At 30.1% G+C, this 8,787-nt stretch overlaps 1 pseudogene; it reads right to left on the bottom strand.

Annotated features, from left to right (window-relative positions):
* Window positions 1-2,523: 2,523 nt before the first annotated feature.
* Window positions 2,524-6,857, bottom strand: LOC106763617 (annotated as a pseudogene).
* Window positions 6,858-8,787: the final 1,930 nt, after the last annotated feature.

Genomic DNA, 8,787 nt, shown 5'->3' on the forward strand with positions numbered 1-8,787 from the left:
AGTATTTTAAAACCCGTAGGTACCCCCAAAAATAAATAAAAAAATATTTTATATTTTTTAAAATAAAATTTAAATAAAATTACAAAAAATATATATAATATAATATAATATAAATTAAAATTTAATTTTAATTAATTTTAACCTAATAAAATATAATTTTATTTTATTTTTGATTAAATTTAATTAAAAATATACAAATTAATTTTTTTATTATTTTTTGCGAGTAACGGGTACCCGTGAGTTGGGTAGTATACTACTCATGCCCGACCCGTTTAGAAGCGGGTATTAAAATACTCGCTACCCGTTACCCGCGGGTAATAAATACTCGCGAGTAATAACTACCTGCCACAGGTTTTACCTGCGAATACCTGTATCCGCGGATTTCTTTTTCATCCCTACTTGGAGTATATGAATTTGCTTATATCTAGAAAAACCATTAAGCAATAAGACTCGCCAACTAACCTCTCGATCAATAAATGGCAGAGAGAAGTGTTATTTTTTTTGGCTTGATTGAGTCTTCAGAAATCTCTATGGGTTCTCTGTTTGTTGGTCACTCTTAAAATAAATGTTATTACTTCTCTACCTCACCCATCCACACTATAAGGGAAATTCCTTCATTTTTTGGACATACAAATTCTTACAGAGGTTTATTTAGAATTTGAGAAACTTTTCATTTTCGTTGCCTAGTCTGTTGCAAAAGAATGCATCATTTAAATTTGATGAATCTTGCAAGAAAGAATTTGAGGAGTTGAAGAGTAAGCTCACCACTATACTAATTATCCAACCGCCAAATTAGGATCTACTACAAATTAGATGCCTTATACTTTGTACTTCAAGAAAAAGTAGTATTATCTACTACAAAAATTTGTACATAATACATTAAATCCATAAATAAAACCAATTTATTTATGAATTACATAAAAATAAATTTATAAATAAATCGATCATAATTAACATTATTTGCAAATTTATCTATAAAGAATTACCTACGAACTTATGGATAACGTAGTAGCACCTCCTTCCTTTGCTAGTTTCTTCGTAAGAAAAAGTTGCGTCATTTGAATTTCTCATGGCATTTCAATCCAAAGACGAACTTGGATCGTTGTCTAGGTCCATTCCAACCGTCAATGAAAAAGAATACGGTGAGAATACGGTGTATTCTCACCGTATACTTTTTCGTCGACCGCCAACGAAAATGTATACGGTGAGAATATCATCGTATACTTTTTCGTTGGTGGTCGGAATGGACATAGGCAACAATCCAAGTTCGTCCTTGGATTGAAATGCCGTGAGAAATAAAAAAAAAACGCAAGTTTTCCTTACGAGGAAACTAGCAAAGGGAGAAGGTGCACTACGCTACACAAAGACACAACAAAAAAACTGCTCCAAAATACAACGAAAACTCATTTTAATCGGTTCAAATGAGAGATAATACATCAAAGATTACTTTGATCGGAGTAAACACAACTTTAAATAGTTAAAAGGAGAGGAAACTTACCTGGAAATGCAGAGCAGCAGAGAGAAAAGGCAAAGACGATCAAAGTGTTGGTTCGCAAACCGCTGGTTCGCAGTGTTATTTAAAAAGAAATTGGACGTCTGTTGTACACAGAACCAACGTCTAAAATAGCAAATACGTCGGACGCCTGACTAACCTGACGTCCAGTCGATTTAAAAATTAATATTTTTGCTGCATATAGATGTCGGCTTGGCAGGAAGAGATGTCTCGTGGGCGGAAACAAATGACTTTTCACATACCTGGTAGGATTGTAGACGTCAGTTACAATGAGCCTGGTAGGATTATAGAAGTCGAGGCCTCGTCAATGTGGCGGGATCCGACGTCTATAAGGCTGAAAAGAGTGACTATTCACTTGCCTGGCAGACTTATAGGCGTCAATTAGCAGGGGACCGATGTCTATATGTCTGATAGGTAGGTGAGCAGCATTAATTTCCGCCTTATTGACGTTAGGGCCCCAAACGAACCGACGTCTATAAGGCTGAAGAAAATGACTTTTCACCTAACGGTCAGAAATATAAACATCAGGTTGGAAGGGCCGACGTCTAAAATTTTCTAGACGTTGCACGTTGACCTAACGGACGCCTACGTTGCCAGCTTATTTACGGAAATACCACCGTTCATCAATATACGTCGTGCTAGTCCTTAACTGACGTCTACCGTATAACGTTAAACAACGTTTTTCACTAGTGACGAAAAGAAAAATATGTACATATTTTACTTTTTCCATGAATAAGTCTCACAATATTCATTGATTTGAACACTAACAATAATAAGGAGTAGAAGATTAACACTTGATTTTGATTCTTCAAATTAAAAAATAAAATAAAAAAGAAAACACTCTCAGATATAATCATTTAGTCTCTAGAATTTAACATTTAAGAGCTGAAAATTTATTCTTTTAAGAAGGACTATTTGTTTTATTATGGAAAACAAAACCAGAATCTACTATTTATGAGTTGATGTGCTTATTGGGAGTCTGGTGCTTCTGTGTCCTTTGTTGGTGTTGCTATTGGCTGTTGGAGGAGTGGATAGTCTTTGGCTTTACCCCACACCACTGAGTAAAGCCCCACTACGATAATTGTGGCGCCAATGATACTGATATAACACAAACAAAAACCATCATTCAGAAAATTAACTCAATTGATTAATTTAATAAAAGTGACAACAAATATTAGAATATAAAGATTGAACAGTGAGATGAAACAAATAAACAAGGATTGACCTTCCAACGTAGATCTGTTCTCCAAGAAGAAAGGATCCAAAAGTAGCAACGTTGATCATTAATAGAGGATTAAAGGATGTCATGAACACAGGTCCTCTGCTTTTCATTACCAGCCCTTGTACATAATATGCTATTCCTGAACTCATTATTCCCTGAATTTGAGAAAACAAGATTAGGAATTATGATCCTTATTACACCCTCTCCTCAAATTATTTCATTCACCTATATACCAAAGTTTTATTTCAATATCAATCTTCAATTTATTTTTAGAAATATGTTTAATATCAAATATTTTAAATAAAAACAATTTCTATCTTAATAAGATAATTGTTTTCTTTTCCTTGTCTATTTTGTAAAGTTCACGGGAATTTTTATGACCATTAAAGCACAGAAACTTTTAATAACCTACTCTTGCCGTCAAAATCAAGCTCCTAAGTCAGATGTGATAAGAAACTGTATATGACTTGGAACAAAATTCGACCAACAATGGTGGATCAAAGCCTACCTTCACGTGGAGAGGTACACCCATAAATGTTGTAGATATAATATTAAAGAAGAAATAAGATTATTATGAAACAGAATCTAACACAAACTAAACGTGCTTTCCTTTTAAAATAAATTATTAGAACTCCAACAAAAAAGTCTACCAAACTAACAAAAAATACATACATACATCTATATATATTATTTCTTTTTTCATAAATAGGTTTAGAAAATAAAAATAAAATATAAACTAAAATGATTTTTTATATAATTATAGAAGTTAAAAATAAAAAATTTGGAATATTATATAAATATATTTTTCCAAATTAACAAATACATATAAACTAATTTTGACTGAAAAAAAAATATTTTTCTTTATTTAATGTTTCTCTTTTAAAGCTGCTTATGCAGAAACTCGTTTATTCAAGTTCATAAGTACATGTATATCTATGAATACAAAAATAACCTCTTTTTTTTTTTTTTTCTCTCTCTCTCTCTTCTTGTTTATAGCTAGAGTGTTCTCTGCATTTTTATTATAAGTATATAATCTGAACTTTTAAGATTAAAATAAAATTTACAGTTACATTTTTAGAATACCATCTTTAATACTATTTAATAAAAGAAATTAAATGATTCTATTTATCTCACAATAAGTGAATGAATTGAAAATTCATATTATTAAACGATATTTATATAACTTAATATTGATTTAAAGTTCTTTCCTTACATTGTAAAATTAACTACATTGCAAATATATTAACAAATGATTAAAATCAACTAGATTTTAGTCAAGTGAAACTAAAATTGAATATCTTAAAAAGGGCTTTGAAAGGTTTAAGAATAGCAAAGACATAATTAAAGAGAGGAGATTTTATTTTAATAACTTAATAAGGTTTTCTAGAACAAATTAGTTATAAAACATACATCTCTAACCAATATCTTCATGGTTAAAAAATAAAAATAAAGAATCTAAGGTTTAATTAAATTATTGTTGTTTTACTTTTGGACAAATTTTGCCAAAAATTAAGAAAATAAACAAATAAAAAAAATTATTGATCATGAGATAAGCAAAATCATGAAAATTTTACACGATTTCTTTGTCAACTACCAAAAAAGCGGAGTTGTCACTTTTAACCATTTTACATTTTCAAAAATTAATATTTACATGTAAAGTCATCAAAATTTTATTTTTGAAGCCATTATGATAAAAAAAATAAAATAAAGGGTTAAATATGTTTTTAGTCCCTATACTTTGGGGCGATTTTGGTTTTGTCCCTCTTTCAAAATATGGTACATTTTAGTCCTTCAACTTTAGAAAACTCTGGTTTTAGTCCTTTTTATCAAATTTTTTTAACTTTATTTTTTGTTTCAAGCTCGTTTCATTGTAGTATTTGGATTGTTTACACTGTTTGACACATTTTTGCTTCAATGTTAACTGAGAAACGTGTTTGAAACAACAAATAAAGTTAAAAAAAATTGGTAAAAAGGACTAAAACCAAAGTTTTCTAAAGTTGAAGGACTAAATTGTACCATAGTTTGAAAGAGGGACTAAAACCAAAATCGCTCCAAAGTACAGGGACTAAAAACATATTTAACCCAAAAATAAAAACTATAATTCTTCTACTCGAGCTATCCTCTTGTGTATATAGAACTTGACTTACAGCATAAAGAGGGCCATAGAGTGTGAAGTCGAAACCAATAGCCCAAGAACGAAGGTTGTGATCTGCAATCAGAGCAACCACAGCACTTTGCAATGCACCGGCCAAGCATATCAACGACGACAGCGATAGTTCCGCAGGGTACCTTTTCACTGTTATCGACTGCACCAATTTACATTTCTTTTACATCATCATACCACACCACGAATATTCACTGATCACATTCTATAACGTCACTGTAAATTACATAAGCGTATAGGATAATGACACTTAGACAATTTTTTTTTTGACAATATTTAAACATCATTTACGTGTCATTCGATCAATAACATAATGATATGTAGATGATGTTTAAATATTGTCAAAAAATATTATCTAAGGATTATTATCCAAAGAAATATATGAATATATATAGTTATTTAATTACCTGCAATATGTAAAAGGAAGACCAAGCCAAACAACCAATACATAAAAATAGGGTCCCTGTGAACCAGTGTTTGTCATCCTGAGGGGACTCACTTTCATCTTTTTGGGAACTGTTTGGATTATTTATAAGATTGATTTTCGGACCTTTGTAAAGTGTCATCAACAGAGCCCCACCAAAGGTTACCAAGGTTCCAATTACTTTCGCTTGACTGCGTAGCTCCTTCAACTTTACACTCTCTAACCTGAAATAATACCAAGTGTAGTAAACAAAGTCTTTATGAATACTCGTTTTGTCAAGGAGTACCTAGAAAAATATTATCTGACACATTTGAAAATTTTTTATTTATTTAATATTATCTTTATTTATCTTTTACTTTTTTCTTAAAAAAAATATAAATTTTATATTTTTATTATAATTTTATTCTTATATTATGTATCAAAGTAAATGTAAAAATATGTTATGAAATTATTATTTATACAGAAAAATATTGGTATTGTGCAAAACTTTATACTTTTAGAATGTTTTAAGACCATATTAGTATTGTGCATGTTATGTATACGTGCCATAAACTAAGCAATGTTATAATGCTTTAAAAAGTGAAAGAAAAATCATGCATTTAGTGTTTGAATTACGTGAAAGAAAAAGCTGGCATGTATTAATGGGATTTGCTAAAGATTGACAAGCAATCTAAGCACTAATAATGAAACAAACGTTTATAAGTGATCTAATCAGAACTTGTCATATACAAAGAATAATTTAAACTTTTTCAAAGTTCCTTAAAAATCTCGCAAACATAATTTCTATTGAATTGATACATAATAATGTAAAAGTCTTATAAATTGAAAAATGAATGTCACCTGAGAATTACTGCTATGACAAAGGTTACTGAAGGTACAGCGTTCATAATAGCAGATGCAAACGTAGCAGAAGTGTATTGCATCCCCAAACAAGTGAAGCCTTGGTCAATCACTATCCTGAATTTTCACAAAACATAGTCAAACAAACAAAATTTACTAGAGTGCGTAAAATTCTCCCTCTTTGAAAAATTAAATATACCATAACATACTTTTACATACAAATATAAAATGATTATAAAAATATAAATTTTTGTATTGTTTTAAAAAAAAAAAAGTAAGAGTTTTCAAATGAATAAGTCATGAATACTCAATAAATGCAAGGGCCAGTATCTGCATGAAGATAGACATGGTCATTTTCGGCCTTACGTTCCTGCAGAAATTAAATACAACATAATTAACTAAACAAAGTTATAAAGACATAGTTGACAATTATAAAAGCAGAAAATAAATGCTGAAAACACATTTATTAATTTGTAAAGAGCTTATGCGTTAGTAGTAACTTTAATATATGTACACAAAAGGTGTAGCACCTTTCAAAGATAATCGCAAAAGGAGCAACAACAGACGCAGCAATGGCATTGCGATACACAGTTAACACAAAGCGACTCATTCCATGATCCAGACAAGCCTTAGTAATAATGAATGTTCCAGCCATTCCAATTTGTAACCCTACACATAACAAATAAGGCTTAGCCAGATAGAGCATGTTGCTAAATCTAGCACCTCTCGTTTTATCCATCAGCATTAGAATTAAGAAATGTTGCTATGTATTTGCTACTAAGACTAAGAAGCTGTGTTGCCTAGTGCATAAAATGGCTCCCTTATAAAGGCCACGAAGGGTGATTAAAACAAAATCCACTGTGTACATTTAGTAGAAATATCTGCTTAAAGTTCTGCTTTTGGTCACTTCATTGAACTAATTGTCCTGAATGTAAAGTTTCCACTGAACAACTAAAGTAAAGAAACATTGTTTTTTCAGAGTAACAGACACTGCCTTGCCTGATTCCCTTACTGAATATTTGCGTGTCGGAACAGAATACATATTGGAAGCAGCATGTTTTGTTCATGGTTTTAAATTATGGCCGTAACTTTAAATGCAATTTTATTCTCTTCACTTACTCTAGTATTAAATTGTGGCCATAAATTATAAGATATTTCTATTCTCTTTACCGTAGTTTTAAATTGTTGCAACAAATTAGAGTATGTACGACGAAAAATAAGAAAAAGAAGAATAAAAGAAGGTTCTCCAGAATTAAAGTTGATTTTTTTTTTATATCAAATAACATGCTTTACACTAGTATAAAATATGGACAGATCCAATATTCACCAATCATAACTACCATGTTAAAGGAAAAAGAAGAAAGAAAAGCATACATAAGAGGACTAGGTAAATACATGCAATAAATTATAAAAATATGTACTCTAAAAGGTCAAATCTATTGCTAAAAAATATACTAAGACCCACTCTATAATATCAGTATCTTTGCTGAAATATCAGTATCTTCTTCCTTGAAAATATGAAATATTTTAAAATTGATATGATCAGACTTTCATTTATTTCATCTACTTGTAACCTTCTTATAGACTTTAGAGTTAGCATGGAAATCGTGAACCACAAAACATGTCCTTAATAATACCATTAAAAATAGAAATACTAATAAAGTTAACTTTAGCTTCCAAATATTAGAATCAATCAAATTGTTATGCTATTAGATTCAAACTAACACAGAATAATGTGAAGCAAAAGGTTAATTTAAAAAAAAAATTAAAATGCTTAAAATTGGTTGGTGTGATGTGACTCTAAAAGAAAGATGAATAGAGTCTGAAAAACAAATTCAAAAATTATGTGTAGAAGTATACAGTTGCAAACAAATTAACTACTTAAAAATAAAAGTGTATAGATAGCAAGAATGCACGCAAGAGGTTTATACTGATTCACTTTTACCTAATCTCTTAAGCAACTTGTTTAAGAAGTTTAACTAATCAACAACTTTGATCAGTGTTAAAAATAAAGCCTTATATCTCAATCCAAGGAGGAGTGAATTGGATTTAGAAAAATTTTCACAAATTCTTGAAAATCTTGGTTCTTAAAATCACTACACAATGGTTTATCAACAATCAAGATGAAAAGCAAAGAGCAAGAACAAAACATACACAAAATTTTATATTGGTTCAATTCTTGAATTGAGTTTACATCCAGTCTTCCTTCAACAACCTTAGTTGAAGGGAAGTCAGAGTCAAGAATACAAAAGAATTCTCTTAATTTATATCCTCACATACTCTTCAATACAAAAAAAAAAAAAAAAACCAAGAGAGGTTTTCACTCACACTCTCTTAAATCTTGCCTACCCAGCTAAGGTAACAAATGAAAACAATTATCTAATGAAACCTGATAGCACCTATAATTGTGTAGATCTTACAACTTTCCTTGCTTTCTTGAAACCTTGGAGAGTTCTTGAAATTTCTTCACAAAGGTTGATTGAATTCTCCAAGAATGTTTCTGACAACTTCTTGATGTGTTCCTATTCTCAAAATCGATGAATTGTCAAATGATTGCAATGTATTTTATAAAGAGATAGGTTAAAACACTTATTTATATATTTATATATATGTATATATATATA

The sequence above is a fragment of the Vigna radiata genome, chromosome 6, assembly GCF_000741045.1.
Source record: "Vigna radiata var. radiata cultivar VC1973A chromosome 6, Vradiata_ver6, whole genome shotgun sequence".
Classification (NCBI taxonomy): domain Eukaryota; kingdom Viridiplantae; phylum Streptophyta; class Magnoliopsida; order Fabales; family Fabaceae; genus Vigna; species Vigna radiata.